Genomic DNA, 23,451 nt, shown 5'->3' on the forward strand with positions numbered 1-23,451 from the left:
GGACACAGGCTGAGAGACAATGTTAGATGTTTTTTCCTTTTACCTGCATTAACTGACTTTTGTTGGCCACTTGGTGGCAGTACAACAAGCTTTAAATACAACACTGACATGTTACATGTTACAGTTGATAGGGTGATTGTAATTGCAAAGAGCTGCCTATTTACACATCCAGCTAATGCAGAACACAGGTAGCATTACTTTGAGTGCAATATTCTTCATTTAGATCTGTTTTGGTCTCCACCGTCTCCTGAGGGAAATATCTATCTCTTTGGTTGCTAGATGCTCCAATGTTGCTTACTTTATCTGCTGATCAGAGCTTTTATGATTGAAAACTGCTGCCTGCTGTGGCTGGAAGCCAAATTGATGAGAGCATAAGAGTAAATCAAAAGAGTAGAATTCAATCATAAAAGGTCAATTTTAACTATGATTTGATCTGTTGCTAATATAAAAAAAAATGTATTACAAAATGTGTAATGTGATGTAAATGATTTATATAAATGTTTTTTTTATGTATTTTTGTCCATGGACTAATCAAATTTTAAACTTATTAGTAGCTATTTTCGTAGTTTGTTTTACCAATCAAGAAATCGTAAAATCAAATCCTAGATCTGTTATGATCTTTTTGAATTAGAGATTCACAGTATATAAGTGCAACAGGCATTGTACGCGTTTAAAATGCACGGTCCCTTTGATCTATTGCATGCACTGTTGCTCCCTCAGTAAACTATGGGCTAAGGTTGTTTTTTTGTTACTACAAAATTATAGAAACTATTACGGTGCTGAACCACTGCTGTCCATGCACATGAGAAACAGATTGTAAAAGGATTTTGGGTAAGCAATTTAGATTGAACACCATGAGTGGAAAAATCAGGGATGAGCATAAGGCTGTTTGCTGACTTAAATGCAACAGCTTTCTGGTATGTCTACACAAACAGACATTTCTATTTTTCATTTGTCCGCCTCACTCCTGCCTAACAGAAGCTATACGCTTGTTTGACCAATATAGCTGTCTACACAGGCCCGTGTAGACAGTAACACGAGCGTATATGCAACCCAAAGCATATTTTTATTTTTACTTTGAGTACATGGTGTTACACTAACATTACCATGACAACAGTCATCTGTCAGTGGGCAAATTATCACTGAAAATGTTTATAAATGTCAATTTAACAACAGAAGTTAATGTAGAATTAGGCTACATTGGCGGAATGAAGTGTTGGATCTCATTCATTAAAAATGTTTTTTTTTTTTATAAAGAATGACACGGCCACTTACTGTAGTAGCAGTGAAATATAAATATATCTGGAGATGACTCAAATTATTTGATCACAGATTTAGACGTTGAACAACGGAGCTAGTCATCCTGACCACTAATAGGGTTTGACACAGCTGTCACGAGTTAGTGAGGCCACTTCATATTCTCAAGATGGGCTAAACTGGCTCCAGAGATACAAGAACAGAGAGATGTGAATACACTGCAGCAGTGCAGCAAATACAGACGCTCAGACAGAGAAGACATCTTTAGTAAAGTTTGACTCAAATAGCAAAGGCTTTACCTAAAACTATCAAGGGCTTTTTTTGACCTGGATTACATGCTGCACTTTAATTTAATACAAATAAATAATTTACTTTTTTGATATCAGAAAACATTTGAGTTCTGCTTTGACCCCTGTAAGCACTATTTGGTCTTTCAGAGTATTAGGTAAGTGAGAGCTAGCAGAAGCTGTTTGAGGCCAGCTTTTGCCCAAGGGAGGCATTGAGTAATGTTTCCAAAAGCCTGCATGGGTCCACCCCCTTGCCTCTTTTTATAAATCTGAAATAACAACACCATCATGATAGGCATTCTTGCCTCGCTTGCTTGCTGGGTAAAAATAATACTCGTCACTAATGCATTGTTTCTGAATGTCGTTTAGAAAATTCGTAATGAGGGTCGGAACGCATTTTCTACAACACAGCAGCTGATTATTACTACTTTTACTTAAAAGATGTGACATGCTCAATTACTTTTTTTACAGAACTACATTTTGCATTTCATTGTATCTCTATAGCTTTGACTCTTACTCAGAAAGAGCATAAAATATATGCTTTTCTAAATGGGAACAGGTAAACAAGTTGTTTTGAGAGCAACATCAGATCATTTTATAATGCTGCATAACTTCCAGATGAACATGAAGAACATCAATGATCTCATTTCACTTCTAGTCTCCATATCAGTCGGTACAAAGGTATTGGTAAGGAACAGCCGAAAGTCTGGCGATGGGTTTTAATCTCTAGAACAGTTGCAAACATTAACTTAGTTTGTACAAAGCTTCTGGTCATTCTGTCAAGAAAGAGTAGCTGCTTTTTTGTTCATAGCTTGCTTTGTGAATTATGCAAGTAAGAAAGAAAAGGGCTCTGTATTGTACCTACAGCTGCTCAAGAAACAGCAACTCCTGAGTCCTTCTCTATTCTGTCCTGGAACTGTTGGGGAGAGAGGGAGGAGAGGAGGAGGAGTAAGGTTGGAGTCCCACATAAGGGGAACCACTGGCAAAGGAGCCGTTTTGTCCTGAGCTCCTCTGAGCTGCCTATGCCTCTCTGTTTGTATTCGCTAGGAGTCAGCATGCACCTGTGTGTTTGAGCTCTCACTGGTCTCTCTCACTCCTACGGGTTGTTTATCAATGCTGACATGCTAGCAGCTCGTGCAGCAATCAGCAGGAGAGAAGCAGAGCTGGACCCGGTGGACTCAAAATAACATGAACTCAGAGCAAAGGAATTGTGCTTGGAGAGTTTCTGCCTCCATCTTAAGACGAAACACTTCTGAGGAGCAAACTTGCCTAGCTGGAATGAAAGACTGTCAACAAGCAGACTTGTGTGGATAAAGGGTGAGTTACTCACAAACAGCTTAAATTAATCTAGTTTATGTGGTTTCAAACAGGATCAGTATAAAAAGTTTGTACCTACTATTACAACTGCTGTGACGCCTTTAAGCAAACGGTACAATACAGTTGCACTCATACGGTTGAGCTGTTATTTCTTTCTTTGTGAATGTGTGTGCACAGGCGTGTGTGGGGGCGTGTGTTGTGTTTGTTGGATTTTATGATGCCTCAGCTGGTCAGTGGTTCATCTCTGGATAAGACTCAGCTGCTCCGATTCTCTGAGGGTATGTCTTGTTTTTTCTTTTGTTCATTTGTCCAGAAATAAACACACGCGCAAATGCACACACACAGGAAGCAACAGGGCAGTGTGATGTCTCCAGAGCAGACAGCATTTACTCCTGCTGGTTCAAGTAACAGCAGCCTACTTGTAAACAAGTAATCGATACATTTATTCCAATCCTGATAACATTCTAAACAACTCATTCAGTCTGGGTTGTTGGTGGTAGATTATCTCAGACTTTGGAGAGGACAACATTGTTGGCAAAAACAAGGCGATTTTTCTTTGTAAAAACATACACTTGGAATTTGTAACAAAAAAAGTACATTTTAAATTCCTTGCAAGTTTGTTGCAATAGTCAGTCATTCATTCAATTTGTGTTTTGTTCGAAATTGTTGCTTTATGCTGTTTTTCATTGGACCTGCTATTCTAAAATAATTATTTTATATTTAAGCATGATCAGGAGCTCAAAGGACATGGTGGATGTTTGTATGCTTTGTGCTGTACACGATGAATGCAATAGAGAAACATTTAAGGTTAATAGCCAGTCTTCTCGCTGCTAGAATAGTGCGGCTGCTTGTTTAAAGGTGCAGTGTGTAGGATTTATCGTCATCTAGAGGTGAGGTTGCAGATTGCAACCAACTGAAACTGTTCCCATGTGCCTAGTGTGTATTCCACTCTGTTTATGCCAATAGATCCCCCTGAATGCTACACACTGTTCGTTTAAGTGCAGACGTGTTGCTGGCAGCTTAAACAGATGTTGACAGACGAGGTCGGAGTTGATCACTCTGGCGGTAATAAACAGAGAGTTACAAAGAAATAATTAAAAGTTAAATGAGTATCATGAGTTTTAAACCACATAGTGGTTGTAGAAATGTTTATTAGAGCTGAAAATAACGATATTTCAGTTTAGAAAAGAGAAGTGTCAGACAACAAAATCTGGGACCCGATCGGAAAAAAACCCGGTGGAAAACCCGCCTGAGCCTGATGTGCAATTCAATGAGCCGCCTTATCAAAAAGAGTAGCAACAGGTTTTTCTCTAGACTTCACAGTTCACATTCTCAGTCTTGCCCCAAAAATCGAGTTTTTGTCCTGTATATATAGTAAATTAGCATTAGTAACATACAACACATAATTTGGACCCTGGCCTACTCGATTAGAATTAGTAACATTTAGCCATCGTAGCCTTCTGTTCATCATTTGGGTAACATCCAGGATGTAAAGAAAATGCTGAAACAGAAAGGCTTCAATTGACGACTAAAATAGCTGCTTGAATCCATTTAAGCCACGAGTGGGCAGAAAAGCAACAAAACAACCTTACAAAGACACAACTCCGATGTATTAATCGACTTAAATTGGGAACATATAAGAAAACAGTTGCCTATTTACACATCCAGCAGACATGGATCAACGTAAGCATTCATTTGGGTCTTGCCAAGTGTTACTCCAATATTCCCTTTTTTTTTTTGTTGCCTTGTTGTTTCCAAAAACTCCTGCGAAAAATATCTGGGTCTTACGCTAACTAGATGTAGATTTTCTGCACCAGATAGTCTGATTACATCAAAGAAAATCATGGTCAATGAAATTAAATTGATCAGTAACTTTGCCCTCAATTGTTAGCTTTGTTCCAAACTGTAGCTCTGTGATGAACAACCCATGTTGTGATATCTGGTACATTGGCTGTCATGTTTTGTAATTTTACTTTTTAATATACATTACAGTATCTCCATGATATTCATAATGTATCAGTAAATACCTAAAAGTAGCTGTTGGAAAGTTTATATTATAGATATTAAATTATATTAAATTATATTAATGATAACCAAATGAATAATGCATTCTGCATCTTGTTTTTTTGTAATTCTTAGTTTCATATTATAAACAGTTTAAGGTAAGGTATTCTTAGTGTCTATTGTGAGTTAGGCAGAATGTAAATCTACATGCTGTCCAAGGATATCCTGCAGGGTAACAGGTTAAAATAGCTCTCCTGTCTTTCACAGGTCTCTCAAATAATTACTACTTTTGGAAATACTGACCAGCATTATTGATTATGATCTTGCTCACAATGTCGTGGACTACAAACCAATGAAAACTAAAGGTGTTTGATAGGCATAGCAGGAGACAAGACTTGGATGTATGGAGTATGATGATGGAGTTACTTTAGATATACTTAAAAGAGTAAATCTATTACAAACAGAAATGGAGGTACTGTATAGGAGTAGCCTCAAAATATTAACACAAACGTGGTGGGGGTTATTGGGAAGAGAAAGGCGTGTTTCAGGCTCTGCGTGCTTCACATTCTTAGCTGATGACCTCTATGGAAAATAACAACAGCCGGGTTTGAAGGTTACACTGCCGTGGCCAGCGCCTGAGGCTCGTTACTGGTACCAAACTTGATGTTTGTAAACCTACTGCTGTTCTGTTCTGTAAATGTATGATCTGTTAGGGGAGATATTGCACAGTGATGATGAAAACATTATATATAGTTTTATTTTATTTATTTAAAACATGTAACAAATAAATAAATAAAATAAAAAATGAAATATAAATATACCAAAGTCTATACCAATCTGTATAAAAAGGTTGGAAGAAGTATACACTTACATGGTCCCTCTCCTTAATAATATAAGGAGAGGGAATAATAATAATAATAATTCCAACTGAATTAACTCAATTTTAATCATATATACAACTCATAAACAACTAACCCAATTCTATTATGTTCAACCCAAATATGCACTTATTGTCAATCAGTTTTAACTTGCACAATAGTTTCCTAATGCCTCTACCTCATAAAAATATTTCTTTGTACATCTTACTTGATTCAATCATTCAACTAAGAGCATCTGTTTATCAATATGTTGTCTCTCCAGAGAATGAAGAAGGTGTATATCATGTTTCATTGTGGTGTGTCATCGGTATAAGATTCATTATTGCAATCAGGAAAATGTAGGGACTGAGGTCTCTGTCACAGGACAGAATTAAGCGTAGGGCAGGTGGAAGGATGTGACAGAAAAACATTTTCCCTGCTGTAACTGGCACGAGGCTTAGGGCTGAAAAGACAGTGTCATTGCAGTGATCACACACCATTTCACTAAACTGTTTAGAGTAATCCTTAAACAAACCAAAGGTCAAAGCATTAGTGGCAGTGAAACGCTCTGCTTGGCAGTGAAAATATATCTCTTAATGAAGATAACCTTCTTGTTCTTGTTCACTGTCATGATGAGGCAACCATGTCATAAAGTTCAACCCAAATAGTAGCAATAGATTAAAGGAATATGTGTGCTTGCCCAGTGTGACAGTACAAGTTTACAAAATTCCTCTCAGTTCATCCAACCATTTTATGTTATTGTGCTGTGAGCGGTTTGAATGTGAATAATAAGAAAAGATTATAAAAGAAAAGAAGAAAAACAGGTCTAATAGGTCCATCCAAGAATATTAATCACATGGAACCGATACTGCTAAAATCTCTCCAGAACGTTAAAGCTTTAATTTGACGTAGTTTGGATCAGGAACTGTAAACACATTAACACATTGTAGTCACATTAGTGCTGATTGCTTTTTCATTAAGGAGTGATTTTGCATTCAGATGTGCCTGAGACCCAACAGCCCACTTGCAGGTGTCAGGAAGCCTTGTGATAATACTATATATATCCCACTTATCAGGATTAATAGATGTCTGTGCATACAGTTCTCTAGCGTACACGTGAATCTGTGGTTACATATGGATGGTTCATATGAAGAGGAATAATCAGTATAGTATGGAGCCATATCCTTGTGTCAAGACAGAAAGTAGAGATGACTGGTCTGAACCTGCTCATTTTTCTAAGGTAGGACAGCCCCTCGTAAAAGAAACGACTCTAATAAACTAACTCCTGGTGTGCCTGCCAGACCACACGCTCGCTGTCAGATGAAAAATATGACCATTCTGCTTCCCTTTTTCTCTCCTCACTCTCTGCCCTTTTGACCCCTTCTCATCTTTTTTTTTTGTCTCTCCCTATCCCCTTACGTTTAGCTTTTTTCTTTCTTTTCTGTCTGTTCCCATTAGGCCTCTGTCGGCCTTTGACAACTTGCCTCCTTGTAGGCTTCTTCACGCTCTTCCCTTTGTCTGGTTGCAGCATGTGGTAGTTCTTGCAAGGGTTGATGCAGGGGAGGTGTAATAGTTGCCATACCTTAGCATAAAGAAAGCCCACATTGTTATTAGAATTGAGGGCAGGGTTGAATCAAAACCTTAGCTAAATATGATCTAAAACACTGAATGAGTAATACAGCTGCATCCTTGAAGTCACTACTAATGTATTCAGTATGTGTAGTTCATTCAGTCAAAATGGTGGCAAATGGCAATGGATGGATTGACTCTTGCTACTACTTCAGCTCTCTAGTGACCTACTGCCTTTTTTATGTTTTCACTACAATAGTATTCATGCTGTAAAAGCGTGTACAGAGGAAGTTGAATTATGTTTCTGTGACAGCAATTTCAAAGAAAGATCTTATGATCTTATATCTTATGATGTATTGAATCTGAGCTCAGCTGATTTTCCTGGAAATCAAACAAAACAACGTCTCAACGTTAATGATGTTGCATAGAGCAGACATGAATTGAACTTACAAATATGCTTATTTTTCTGGTTGATACTTCTTTTTAATGGGAAAGATGGCTGTGTTCACTGTACTTGAGGAGTGCGTCCGTACAGACTCCTTTCTGCTTTGTGGGGCCTCACGGTGTCAGTCCCGGTGACCTGGTGGGTGCTTCTAAGAAATCTGGCTATTGACGACCAGAGAACAGGACCAAAATAAACAACATACTGTGAGGGGATTAAGGGGCTTCTAGAATTACAGCTCTCAGAACATATCCAGATGTTGCCTTCCTGGTCCTCCTCAGGTAACACACGTGACAGAGCTGCAGTGTGCAGAGGAGCGAAGTGGCGAGAGTGGCTCACGTAGAGCTCCCCTCTGGGTGAAACTCTTTACATATTTTTGCCGTCCTGGACTCCAGCTGGTGGGATCAACCTGCTAACAGGCAGAGGGTCTCACATGTTTTACTTTCTTATAGAGCTTAGAAGGAGCAGGGGTGTTTGAACCATTGTTTAAGATCAGATGCTCATGGAATTCATGAATGTGAATCACTCACTATAGAGAATATGATATCACTTATGTGGCATAATCCACTTGATAGAGTTCATGCATATACATTTTTTATTTTATATAAAATGTCCAGTATGCAGCCAGATTGAAGTTATATTTTAATAATACATATAGATTTACAGTAGATGTGAAGCATATATTTGTACAGTAAACTACTGGGAGAAAGAGTCATAAGAAACTGCATCACCACAACATCCTGCTGTGTCCTGCCTTCAGTAATTCACCCATTCAGTTTATTATGTTTAAATTAAGACAATCTCAGGACCCATTGCCATCGTTTGATGACAGATAAGCCTCTGGGGTCAAGCGGCTATATTTCTTGGGTTCCAGTATAGACAGCAGATATCCGGGTCAAGACTTCCTTTTCAGTGCGCTGCTCGTTGTTTACGGCCCCATTAGCGATTTAAGATGCAAGACTGGCGTTGAGAGACTTTGTGCACGACTGGATTGGTCACAAGTTGCCAGTTTACAAGCTACTTTAAAAATGAATAAAAATCGAAGCCATTGTCAGACCATGATTAGTTTGACCGTGGTTTCCGAGGTTGCATTTCGGCCAATGCGTGCTGGAGCATGATTAGTTGATAATACTCGGACTACAAACGGAGCCAGGGAGCTTCCAATACCAAAATCTTGTCCCGTTGCCTTTTATTTATAGAGATATAGATTAAGTTATAGATGGTTAATGTTTGGGTATGGGCTGGATGGAGTTTGGGTGTGCTTATCCTGGCTATTGAGCCGGGATTTGTATGTGGTTTTAGAGAGCGTTGTCTCTCAGTGGACCAACAATGGCACCAATATCCCTTTCAAAGAACAATACACAACTAAGCCAATATCTGAAAATCAATGGGGTCTTTATATTCAAAAGATGAAACTAGAAAGCATCATAATGAGCATAGTGCTCCAGATTTGTCTCTTGATTTACAGTGGGGACCTCTTCAAGAAGTACTACCCTGAGCCTTCCTCGTAGCACTTATTGCATTGTTGTTGCACTTCGTATCAGTTCGCTGCACTTATTGAATTCCTTTACTGCACTTATCCTATTCGTAGTAGTTTGTAGCACTTATTGTATTCGTATTAGTCTGTTGCAATTATTGTTTTCGTAGTAATTTGCCTCTGCACTATACTTTTGCTCTGGTTTATGCTTTAAGATGCTTGTTTAAGAAAGGAGATGCACTTATGACTTCTGGTGACTAGTAGTTCTCTTGAATACCTATGTTGAATACACTTCCTGTAAGTCGCTTTGGATAAAAGCGTCTGCTAAATGACTGTAATGTAATGTAATGTAATGTAATGTAATGGGTCCGTTGTACCTCCGACTTTGAAAAGTCACAGAGTCATTTGATTTGGTGTTCCTGTGAAAAAGCTTGTTGCAGGTTTAAAACAAATACAGTGTTTTCCAAACCTTCTTTAACACCAGTGTTATATTCACATGTAATCTAGTGTATAAATTAATGTTAAGATTGTTTTGGATGATCTTTTATTCTGGTTACGTCTACTGTATTATGGCCCCACCAGTACTGGAATCTTTAGGCGGATACCAATATCGATAGACCAAGATATATACTCTCTGCTGGACAGACTGTATAATCAAACATTTCTTTGGCATGTCTGCACTGCAATATTCTTGTAACCTGTTGGCTGACCGATACTATATATGTGTGATAAGCTAATATTATTCAATATACTGGTCCAGTCGAGTTATTAGTTTAGCTCTATACCATAACTTTTGTGGCTGTGTAAAAAAATACAAAATGGAAACAGTTGTATCAGTGAGTGAGGGATGACCATATGTGAGAATAGAAAGCAAACACTGCATTAACCCTGCATTTCCTGTTGCTCTCCATCATCCCTTAGGAGTGGCTGCATTCAATTATCCCTTCAACCACAATAGTCTCTCATTTCTTTTTTTTGTGTTTAACTGTTGTGGAAAATGAAACTGTCAAGTTAATAAGGTAAAGATAAAGATAGCAGAATATATATTATTTAAATGACAGGGAATCGGAGGTTCGCAATAGAGTACGGTTACAGTTAAACTGAGGGACAAAGGAGAGTTGGAGCGAGGCCTATTACATATATATATATATATATATATAAATTAAACAGTATCATAATGTTCCACTCCAACAGTCACACTATGAATCCTGCATATACTCTTTGGTACTTCCCATCCTAATCCTAATTCTGGTCCTAGCCTTTGTGTACCCAGAGCTACTACATTCAAATAACAAACTTCCCTGACTTGCTGCAGACCCAACACTAGCTCAGAACACGGATCTAAGCCGTGTAGATAATCAGATTTAGCAATAAGGTTTGCCTGCGTAGATCAAAAGAGGTGAGCAGTGTGTACATGAAGATTAGATTTGAAAGTAATGGGGCCAGGCCAAATATTTGTAGTTGCTATGATGTGCAAAGGGTGGCAATTGTCATTGTCTCAAGAGAATGAGATACAGCGTCTTTGTGAAACCAGATTTTACCTGGGCCAAAACATAGAAAGTTTTTGGACATGTTTGTTTTCAATTTGTTAAATAGGTATAAAAATGTTTGGAACTTTGCATCTGAACATTTGGGAAACTAAGTTTGGGAAACTACCCTTTCCTTCACAAAATCCATGCAGAGAATAATGATTGTCATCATAACTTTATAAAAAGATCACAGAGCGAACATTTTTTTTACTAAAACATTGGCCGAGAGATGGACATTCCTCTTGAAGTTTCTCAAAACTCTACTAGATAGCTCTGTCCTTTGTGATGTAGATACAGTATTCGTACTATGATTGTCAAAACCAAGTCTTCATGACAACAGTACCGGATCATTTATCATAAAGTAACATGGAGCAGGTTTAAACTTTGTATACTGCCCTTAGGAGTTAATCTTTTATCCATTAACTTCATATTAAAATGCTCTAGGTTATGAAATGCAATCTTCCCCAACATTTTCCTTTCCATCCTGCTATCCATTCTTTATACAAAATTTCTGTATCATGGGCTGAATCAGCATCATGAGTGGAAAATACAGACCCTTTGGGCCAGGGAAACGGCTTTATATCTGCTTCCAGTTTGTGGGATATCCTTGCTGAGTGTGCATTTCCTTAGCTGGCAAAAAGAAAGAATTCTACATTTCCAAAGTTCCTCCTAATCTTGGACAGCACCCATATACAGTATATTGCCTGATTTGCTCTGAAATTCCTAAATTTCTTAAAGTTGTAGTTAGCTGCTCAAAACAAACATTAACATGAATAAGTGAGCAAAAAGGGATGCAGGGAATAGTAACTTGTCTGCTTATTTGTTTTATCTGAACATCACATTTACAGGAGCTGATAAAAAATTCATCCAGAGTCATGATGCAGACTAACTGAAAGCATTTCAACTGGCAGATGCATTAGACTTCTGTCGTAGGCTCATTTTTTACTTGTCACCGTTGGCAGAGACTCCCGTCTACAGTGCCCACAGTGAGTTGAAATAAGTCTAGTTTCACTTCCCTCTGTCTCTCAGGATGCTCACTCACAAGTTGCATCAGTCCCTCTTTATGACTTGCAGTAATGGAGATGGGTAAATGCTACTGTATTCTTCCAGTGTCAGTACATACCATATCACAATACGGCAAACTAAGTAGTAAGTAGTGTAAAATAATATAATTGATAACATCATTTTGTAAAACTATGACAAGATATGATCATATTATCATGATATGAATCCACTGAAAGTCAACAAACAGTAATATTGACTTATCACCATCCCTTGTAAATACCGGGTTGTTCCTGTGGACACAAAGACCGAGCACAGCCAGCCTGGCTAAGACTTAGTCAGGATAACCTAAACATTTATCTGCATAAATCCTTGTGTTTTGGGGCTTTTTTGCCTTCATTTGACAGGTGATAGTACAGGGACACACATGAGACCAGGTGGGAGAGGGACATGACATGCAACAAATGTCTCTTGCTGGAATTCAACAGGGGACGTCACAGTTAAAGTGTGCGACTTATCCACTCCACCATCGGGACCCCCCTTACCCTGAAGCTGTTACTTTAACCTATGTTCCCTCATGCATACAAACGCTGTAAAATGTCAGACCTCCATGTAATTCAGTTTAGCATTGTTAACAGAACGACAAGAATGGAAAACAGGTATTTTCCGGATGCATTCTTTTGTCTGAAAGGAGTATTTGGGTGTTGTCTGAGGTTACCACATTTGTGCGAACAATATTCCAAATCAGTGAGCCTTTCATGAAGTAGTCCTTGTCAGTGCTGTAATGTTTTATGCTCAACTAAATATCGGTGCATAAAGGTGTAAAAATGCCACAGGGCATTTAGCTGAGCAGCCAACACCCAACTCTAAAAATGTTGTCATGAATGTGTTGATGTCACCGGAGGGTTGTAATGCGATGAGCACATTTTGCTTCCCAGCCCAAAAGTGATTCATGCGGCTTTAAAATGTTTCCAACCAGGGGAAGCTGATAAAGAAAACCTACAGGGCACTGTATTTCCTACCAGTCTTAAAAAAGATGGAAAGCAAATTCTCAAAGGCTTTCTACAGTTGCTGCCTCAGATCAATGTTCCACACATCAACTGAAAACTGCATAGAGTATGTCCCATATCCTGAAGAGTACATTTCACATTACTCCCTTTGTCCTGCTTTACCAGAATTTGTAATGCTGTACCGCTAATTCAGTCTGCTTTAAGTGCTGCTAAGTACACTTTTCACATGTTGTCATTACCTTCTGCTGTCAGAAATCACCGCAAAGTGCTCCTTTTCCTCTCTTCTGCTGGAGTGGTGAGTCGTTGTATGTGGTGGATTGACGAGAGATGCCATATTAATCCCTGTTTATGGAACTGTAGCTATCAAGTTATTTTTGTTGGCAGTGGTATTATTGTTTAGCTAGTTGATATTTTTCCATTTTTAGTGAAACATCTCAACAGATATTGGATGGATTGGCATTACATTTTTCTACATGGACATTTTGACTTCCATGCCCCCCTCAGGATTAATCATAATAACTCTGGTGATCGCATAACTAGTTCCATCATTAGCTCAAAATGTCACCGTCTAATAAATGTTTTTGTTACCAAATACCCATTAGCCTTATGTGTACTTTGTGTTAAAAGCTTTTTAGAAAATGAACTGTAAGATGGTGAACATGGTAAACATTATACCTGCGAAACATCAGCATTGTTATTGTGAGCATGTAAATATACTGAAATAAGCATTGAGCATAGTTTTATCCTTGGTCTTTCGGTCCGGCATTTCTTCCTCTACCTCCATCCTTCGTCTTTCCTCTTCCATTTTACTTAGAGGGGAACCCATGTTTTTGGGTCTAAGTGAGTAATGGGGACAACAATTTTTGAAATTGGTTGATTATTGAGGGATAATGCTGCAGAGAGCTGCTGCAAAACAAGCTGTGGGAGCAAGTGAGCAGAATCAATGTAATTTTACGCCAACTAAAGGTGCTTGTTTTTTTTCGACGCTGACACTTATGATAACAATATGAGCGATTATTATCATAAGTGTCTGACAACGTTATGGAAAGGACCCTACAGAGAAATACATTGATTTTCTTTATCTTCACTAAACCGGTCTGTTTGTTAGTGTGTCAGTGTACAGCTCAAGGAGAAGACTCCCCCCAGCCAAATCTGAATACCCTTATACTCTGGCTCAAATAAAGACGGATGGCCATTTCATTTAAAAACCTTATCCACTTTGTAAAAATCTGCTAAATATTCATCCTTGAAAATTGAAAATCTTTTAGATAACATTAAGCTACGCTTTCTGTACTCCTGTACAACAAACTCTGCCCGGCCGGCTCGCATTGATTCCTCCAGTCTTCCAGCATCATGCTACTTGCGAGATTTCAGAACTAGACGTTTACTTTAGCAAGACTCTGTCTATAATTTCAGACACCTATAATAACAATCATAGCCTGCCATGGCAAAAACACACACTTTTAATTGAGGTCAATGACGGTGCCAGCTTGCTACAATAGATTACATTTATTTATGTGAGCGGCAGCTGTAGAAAGCGCTTTCACTCAATACTGGACCAATTTCAGAAATTGCTGTTGCCATTAGTCAGTTAGACACAAAAACATGAGAAAATAAACCAAAGTTACCCTTTAAGCTCCTCGTTTGTATATAAATATGGTGACTTCCCATGGTCCTTGTACTAGTCCACTGGATGCTAGTACAAGGACCATGGGAAGCAGTGCACCTAGTTTTCTTGAATTTCCTGAGAGAAAAATAATACTAAACAAATCTTCTCTCATTTAGTGTTAATAATAACTATGGCCAATTATCTTACACATAGTTTGTCTAGTTTGACTTCAAGTTGTTTAACCAGAGTCCGTTTGCCAGATTTCTATGATGAACTTTTCAAGTGCAAAGTTGTTATGACCCATCTAATTATGAAGCAAGGAATCCCTGTCTGCGCGTCTGTATGGAAACATATTTGTGTGTCCTTCCCGTGTTTCTAGAACCGTTCATCCAATCTACTTCACATTTGGCAAGTGTATCGCTGGGGACCCAAAAACATGTAGTGTCAAAGTTGGTGCTACGTGGAAATGTGACATGTTGAGTTCAGCATGTCGTTCACAGTTGGCGTTTACATTGACTGCAATTCGCCTTTGCTGCTGGATGCTGCATATTCTAACATTACAACCAAACTCATCCTCACTTCCCTGGAGTCAACGATCGATTATCGTTTCTCAACGTCGCAGCAAGCAGCAATACATCCCATCCAAACGGCCACAACCCGAGCTATTTGCCACAATTATGAGAAGAAGACACAGGTTGAAAAATACAAGAATTTCACTTTAACAGTCACATGGTGCGACTCATTATTTACCTCGCACTATTTGCATTTAATTGGCTGCAGCTGTTTTCACTCTCAGCGGACCGTAGGTGCCTCTCTTTTTATGAATTTGTGTGCACTTTTCATTGTGTGCTGTTTGCATTGTGCTACATTAAAAAGCTCAGCCTACGTCTCTTCATAAATCTTACAGATTAGTTTGACATTTCATTTTTTGTACATCTACATTTTTGCTTTTTCCCCACACATGTAAACTAACTAACAAACACACACACATTTAAACTGTACATAACTACTGGTAAATGGAACAGAGAAGAGCCACCTGGTTCCTGTGTGTTTCAGAGAGCTTTTAGGGCGAGCCTCACTACTTAGTTAAACAAAAGGGCCTCCATGTTAGTCCTCTAGATAAACACACTTTCCTGAGAAAACACGGACACGGTTACACTTTAACCTGCCCAGGGAGGCCGCAGCTTCATCCTCCTGGACAGTTTAGGTCAGACTGGGCTATAGTTCAGACCAGCAGCGAGAATCATGTGCTGCACATGAAACCATGCAGGCCTGTCAAACAATGGAGCCTTTGACAGCCATACCCCCCTCCCCTCCCTAGTCCTTAGTACAGTCAGAGCACTGTCTCTCTAGGGCTTGGGTGTCACTCCCCATCTCTGTTGTGCTCCCCTGGAGCCGACCAGCTGGCTTCTAGGCTCTGGGATGTGAGAGCGGCAGCACAGAGGAGCTACAGTCAAAGTTCAGCCCAGATTAGCCCTGCAGAGAGGCCAGCAGCATCTCAGCTCAGCCACGTCCAGGCTATCACTGCATAAATAGCCTGACTATGAGTTTGGGTACTTGAGAGGAGGTTGAACTGGTCCGTTTGAGTCTGACCCACCGCAGATACTGCTTCAGGTCCGACCCCTTTGTCCTGCTCAGAGATGCTTTTCACATTACAACTTTGGGTGCTATGTTGGAGCTGGAAAAAGTGTGTTTTCAAACAAAAAAAATATTGCAGTACACACACACACAGTACAGTATCAAATCAATGTAGACACAATATGCATAATTTGGTTTCTGAATTATGATCTCACAATGACAAAGATGTTAAGTCTACTCTTAACTGCGAGCCAACAGTCATGATTAGATAATAGAGTACAATTATATGCCCTTTAAGCAAACTTATGTCAATATAATTGTACGTGAGCAGCAACATATTGTTTACGCTTTATTTTTTTGCATATACTTGACCCAGTTGACAAGGTTTCAGCTGACAGGGGAGGCATGCAAATTGCTCTGTGTGCTTTATAGGTACTGTCTGCTGTGTTCCGGTTGAATCGACTTTATACAGTACAGTCATGTTTTTCCACAGTATCACTGTGCAAGTCAAACACAAAGGTAAAAGGAGGGATCATACAGTATATCACTATGCCTATATAACTGTACAAACAAAGGTTTGACTGTATATACAAGGAGGCAAAAATCCTGTTTCTTTGTGAAAAGTCTACTGCCAAGCCGCTGTGACTGTTGGGGTTTATGTACAGTAAGGAGGAAGGATTTAAATGGAGTTAAACACTTGAACACTTCTCAACTTTTGAAACAATGGTCCTTATCTCCTTGGTAGATGATGAACATAAATACAAGCATTGACTGTTATCTGATGGTGCAGTTATGCAGAGCTGCCACCTCCTTCTCTCCCCCCCGGCCCAGCGGCAGTCGTGTAAACAGACAGCGCTCTAGAGGAATGCTGGACTCGGTGACCTCACGCCCCGAGTGCTGTTGCAGTTTACTGAGTTCAGCTGAAACAGCCCGCCCCACGCTGCGTCTCCCCAAAGCTCCGCCTCGCCCTACCCCAGCCTGAGGCCCCACAGGGTGGAAAAAAACACACCTCTTTCACCCAACACCCCAGCCTCCACACGTACACGCACATACAATAACATGAACGGACAGACACACACACACACACACACACACACACACACACACACACACACACACACACACACACACACACACACACACACACACACACACACAAGTGCTCAAGTTCTCTCTTTCTTTACCGCCACAGCTGTCAGAGCACCAAGTCCTTGTAGTCTTAACAGCTTTTGCTATCGACATTTAAAGATCTCTTTCAAGTCTATTTTACGTACTTCTCCCTTGTGATTCATATAATCTTTTTGAGAGAAAAATTGTGCGAATTGTAGTTGACAATTTTTTGAGCTTTAGGTATTTTTCAGTGAAAACGTAGAAGTTTAGTCTTTGGTAAAAAAAAAAACAGTTTACCCCTTTACTGTTTTCTCTTGTCAGTCAGTAGTTGATATTCAGTTTCCTCTTTATGTGCTGATGTACTGAGCTTGATTGCACATGAGTTTTTTTGCACTTTTAAATCCAAAAGGGGAAAGGTCAGTGCCTGTTTTCTGAGACATGGATCTCTGTCACTGCTCAAAAGAAACTTACACTTTATGTAGTTTGGGAGAGGCATAGTGTCAAGCAGACACTGCCCTCTGCTGGAGTGCACATAGAGGAGAAATGGCAGGTCAAAATGGATGAATGCCCTAAGATGTGGTTTTGTGAAGTCACAAAGACCCACATTTTACACCAAGAAGCAGCAAAGAGGCAAAGTAGAGACACTGAAATCTAAGATTGATAGGCGTACTACTCGAATATTTGCATTCCAGATATAACCCCGTTCACATCTCATGAATAAATCAAGTAAGTCATCAGCTGGATTTAAAACATAGCATGGATTTGATTTGTGGCTGCTCACCTTTCATGGATTATCAGTCTTAAATGGATTTTATCATTGATGGCAGCGAAAGCACAGCCAACCACACACTGATGATCATCACTTTGCTGCACCTCCTCAAACAAGGGGGTCTCACACATGTGTGCATTGCTCGTGTACACAGTCAGACGCATTGAGGCACACACACACACACACACACACACACTCAGTCACACATGCTCACACAGACACACAATAACGGTTAGCCGTTGTCTGAAGAAAAGAGGAGCTGTCTGGTGCCATAGCAACCAATGCGGATATCCCACCCTTCTAGAGCAAAAGAGACAAAAAAAAAACCAGAAGTGGCAATGACAGATTGACAAGACCCTAATGAGATTCTAGATACAGAGATGAACTGAGTCTGACTGACTGACTGACTGACTGACTGACTGACTGACTGTCTGGCTCATCTGTATGTCTGGCAGTCTGTCACAGCGATACTAAATGGGGAAGTGGAAGCATAAAAGTGTGACAATGTGGCGACATCGGGGAATAGGAGAAACAAAATGTAAGAAACAGAATAGCAGAGCGTGGGTGAGAAAAGGGGAGAACACAAGCTGATGGGGTAGGAGGAATCAAACGAGGCAAGAAGAAAAAGACTCAGACTGCTCTCTTGGGCTTGTCTGTCTGTTTCGAGCACAACGCCACAGCCTGAAAACACAGACACTGCCACAGTCTGCATCAGCCTGCCTTTCACCACTGTGACTCCAATTTGAACTGCAATCTCATATGTAATACTGTTATTCTGGCCCATATACCAGGTTACATAACACTCCGAGCCAAATCCTGACCTAAATCTGCAAAACAGCCACCCTTGCTGCCACTCCTGCTTTCGATCTTGTGCTCAACAGCACAAGATCGAAACGTCAGAAAACGTCAGACATCACATCGTTGTTGTTGTTAGGCAATGATTTGGACACCACTTGCTATACATGTACATATCACCTATTCATCCTGGTTTCTCTTCTCTTCCGTAGGTGGCTGTGTGAACTTGGACTGGATGGAAAGCAGAAACCATGTTCCCACCGGTAAGTTGAGTCTCACTTCCTGGGCTAGCCTGCAGGTGGAGGTCAAATCCACAGCTGTGGGCTCTACTCACAATACAATACGAGCATCGACACCACAGAATAATCCCCACTGCCATTTCACCATCCCTATCTGCCAAGTTTGGTGTGATGTGACAACGCGGCACACTGTTGATGGCCACTTCACCTTAGTCCTACTCTGTGTGAGTGAGATCTGTCGGTGTGTTTTTGTTTCGTCTGTGTGTTGTTGGTGCTATTTGTGTTAATGGTGTATGGCAGAGTATCACATGGAGTGACGCAAAGCACCGACTTGACCTCATTCTTTTTTTTTTTTTTTTTATTAACCACAGTGTCATTGTGAGGTCTTTGTGTGATGCCAGTCAGCTTGGCCAATACTGTTGAGCTTTGATATGCTGCCCTGAAGTGAGCTTGGAGCTTGTCAGTGGTCTGTACAGTCAGCGAGGGTTGAATGGGACTTGAGAGAGGCCATGACTTTGACTTAGATGATAAAAGTGGATTATAGATTTCAGTTGACATGTCTCTTGTCCTATTATGTAGTGGTACGACCCCTAGTCAGTGATCATCATAAGGCAAATAACCCTCCATGTAAGCCCAAATGATCAGCTTTTTTTAGAAATCCATTTTTTCCTTAAATACTTTATCCTCAAATGACCTAGTTTCACCATTTGTATGCGACTTTCTGGGATGAATTCACTTGATACTGTTAAATGTATTACTCTGGTTAAATACAGCGCTGCGAGAACCAGGCACAAGTGCATTATCCCTCCACTGCATCCCTGCAGTCGTCCCTCTGTGAATGAAAATATATCAAGGGGTGGTGAAAAGCAGCCTGTGCTGGTGCTCTGTTACCTGGGATGGCCCAGAGTGTGCCTCCTCCTCCTCCTCCTCCTCCTCCTCCTCCTCCTCCTCCTCCTCCTCTTTTGGAGTGCAGCCCCACCTGATGCACACATCTGCTTGCCCACTCATCTACGCCGCCGCTTTGGGAGGTGGGTGGTTGGCGGGGGTGGAGTGGGGTTGGAGCACCAGCCAATAACACTCCTTATCCTGACAGCATTCAAGTGACTTGACACATGTTTTCAACCAATCACAGAGCACTGCAGCAAAGAAAGCAGCAGTAGTAATAAAATGAAAAAAAGAGAAGAGTAAATACAGTGATAATTTATTCAAAGGGGGCATCTTGTCTGTGCTGTACTTCTGCACAAGTCACAGCTTTCTGTATATGACCGACATGACAAAATTGCAATACAATAATGAATTAATAATAATAATAAGAATGGTATGCTGCTATCAACTGATGCATATCATTTGGATTATTAGATGTGATTGAATTATTGATGGTTAATACCAGATTTGATTTATTTATCTTCAGACGTGTTAAGTTTACATTCAGTCTTCTATACTATGTCTGTGTCTCAAAAAGACACACTGTTATAATCAGCAGCATTTCACCTACCACCTCCTGATCACACTATTACTCTTGAAAACAATAGCTAATTGGATGGCTCACCCTGTTGCTTTGAAATCATATATTCTTCTGTTCACTGTTGAAAAAACCCAGAAGTTAGACAAATACAGGAGGGGTTTTTTGTTCTCTGTCTGAATACCAGGTATTCTATCCCTCTCTCATACACTTTCTAATTTCAATCTCATTTGAATTTCGACTTTGGATTGCCCCTCACCTTGATCTGAAACAGAATCATACGATTATGGTTAGCATAATAGACATGTATGAGAGCCATTCATTCTTACAAGGTCAATGGTACAGCAATCACCGCCTTTCATTGAGGAGAGAAAGACAGCTTTGTCGGGGATATCGTGAAAGGGGGTAGATGTCTTCTTGCTGTACAATTGAGCCATAAACCTCCATATTCCTCATTAGGTACGTATTCTCGTGGCCTCATGTGGAGAGCCTTGTTGTTACTCTACTGCACTCAAACCTCAGACACTCAAAGTCTGAACCCGGGATGGGGCTCGTCAGCTTCAGTGTCTGTCAAGTCATTCAGAAAAAAAGCCTATTACCTCTGACACAGCGTGGCAGTACTGTCCGAACGGCTGACTACAGCAGTGGCCTCCGGTAGAGGACTTCTCTGTCAGTGTGCACTTTACTGTACAGGGCGGAGCCGTTATTTCTGTGTGGTTGTCTAAAGGTTTTACCTGCGATGCTTGTTTGCAGTTGTGTTTGAGCGATTTTTTCTTTGTTGGTGTTGACTTCATACAATAACAAAAAACAAAAGGACAAGTTCATGTTTCACTAACATTACGCATGGTTCGTACAATAGAATATTCTGCTGTATCATTGTTTCTACCTGTCTGTGGGTGGACGAATTTGAAGGACAATTTGTCATATTTTCAACACGCATAACCCCATAGATTCGATTATCTGAGTGGATACTGGAACTTTGGTGTCTATCTGAGAAATATGCTTAGGAATAATGAAATACTGAATTTCTAAAGCTACTCACAGGCAAATTCCCAGACAATGGATTTGGCCACTGATAGCACCTTGCATCACCTACAACCACTATCTGTCTCGTCTCAAGGTTGGATTCACAAAAGATATTGTGGTTATGATATTGAGTTTAAATGGCCCCTTTATTGCATCAAGAACACAGTAGGCAGTAAACTGGCAGACGAAAAAAGAAAGGTCCTGACCGACAAGGTGCAGAGGTATTTCACAAAACTTCAGGCAAGGAATTTAAACATTACAGAGATGAAATTGTATTTTGGTGAGACTCCTTATGAATGTGCTTCAGTTACCACTCTCTCTCTGACGACGTCACTGTAACTACATGTGGATAGTGACGCTGATCTTTGTAAATTGGACAGTTTTTGCAATGAGGCTCATTTGCATAGAAAGGAAAGATTTTTCATCACGCATATAGCCTCATTTTAATATGTACAAATAGTAAAGGAGCACAATCCTTTTTTGAATTCGCCCTTTAATGTTTTAAAATAGGGTGCTCAGATTACTACCACAATCATGTGATGTCGAAACAATTATGTTGACATAGAAATAGCAGTTTGACATCATTAACAAACTTAATTGTTACCGCTGGCAGGGAGATATATTTGTTCCCGTTTGTTTTAGATATTTCCAAAACTTGGTAAAAGATTTCAAAAGATTTTGGGGTGAAGTCCAGCTGTCAATAAAAAAAAAAACCAAGTCATTTGTTTTGTTAAGGGTCCGGATTAGGGTGCAGGTTATGTTTTTTTTTTTATGAATTTCTTAACATTGGATGAAATGTCCTTTTTCAACATTTTCACTATTTTGTTATGAACTACTAATGAAAAAGTCTGGCAGATGTATTGATGATTGTCACACAATATCTATTTGATGCAAATCTTCATCCATCCTCACCCACAGATATTAAACATTGCTAAACATTTCCTCTAATTTAAAATATAACAATTGAATTATGCAGCATTATATGTTCCCTGTGAGAGCTTTCTAGTGTTTACAATAAATGATTATGTCAAGTATTCAGCTCAGAACAGAAGAAGCCGGTTGGTATGCATCATGGTTAAGTATTCCTCAACCTCTTTGTAGTCTCACTGGGTTGTTGTATAGTTATGTTGAGGGCCATGTGAGCCAGTTTCTTTGAGGTAGGATTCAATGGAAGGCCTGGACTGGTATTTTGCAATAAGAGTGGACTAATAAACTCATTCATGTTTGAAGAAGTTCAAACGGAAAGTAAGTCCGTTGTGAAGCATGTTTTTGAGCCGATTACACACTTGTTTTGAGGTAAAGCTATTAGTAAAACCATGCAAAATATTATATAAAGGCAAAAAAATGACGAAAACACAGACTGGTTGATTCACATTGTAGAAAAATCCATATCTCCCTGTAAATATTGTCATTTCTGTCCATGCCAAGCCACAGGAGTTCATCATTCTTCACAGTTATGTACGTTTGCAAAACCATTTCACAGACCTTATTTTATCAACTGTATATAAGGTTTTTATCCACTTTTTGTATCATAGTATGAAAAGTAATACCTTCTATTTTTTTTTTTTGCCATTAAGGATTATTTTTTATTTTAGTAAAAACAAGACTATTCAACTGCTTCATAATGATTTCCTTTATATCTCACAGTTAAAAAACATTGTGAGTTTCATATGGTGGGGCGTACAAAACATTATAATGCAGTCTCTCTTCCATTATGTGTTAACGTTTTAAGACATGAGAAGAAAATTAGTCGACTACTTGTATATATAGACTGTACGCATTTAAAAACAACAAAACATATGTCTATGGTTTTACAATACAGGGATGTCATTCAATTTTGGGCGTTAGTTGGCAAATGACCTTCAGCCTTTGAAATATGCATCATGATACTTTTGTCTGTCGGGGTTGGATTCTGTAATATTATGTTATTTGTCAATCAAAATGGCTGCAGGGGATGGAAGTCACATAACTGAGATTCTTACTTTTTTTTTTTTTTTTTACTGGGCATGACAGGAATGTTTCTGAATTCTCATCCCCCCCCTCAACTGACCTGAAAAAAGACAAAGAAGGAAACCAGCCACATATTCCCTCTGAACAAAGTTAAACTGAGAA

General features: G+C 39.5%; 1 long non-coding RNA gene across 2 annotated transcripts in view; it reads left to right on the forward strand.

The window, feature by feature from the left end:
- Window positions 1-18,823: 18,823 nt before the first annotated feature.
- The window catches only part of LOC129113580 (uncharacterized), a 52,085-nt gene continuing 47,457 nt past the window's right edge, over window positions 18,824-23,451 (forward strand). For both annotated transcript variants that reach the window (XR_008532396.1, XR_008532397.1), the window contains exon 1: window positions 18,824-18,875. This is a non-coding gene — a long non-coding RNA (uncharacterized LOC129113580). The remainder of the gene's footprint in view (window positions 18,876-23,451) is intronic.

This window comes from Anoplopoma fimbria, chromosome 24 (assembly GCF_027596085.1).
Source record: "Anoplopoma fimbria isolate UVic2021 breed Golden Eagle Sablefish chromosome 24, Afim_UVic_2022, whole genome shotgun sequence".
NCBI classification, from domain to species: Eukaryota; Metazoa; Chordata; class Actinopteri; order Perciformes; family Anoplopomatidae; genus Anoplopoma; species Anoplopoma fimbria.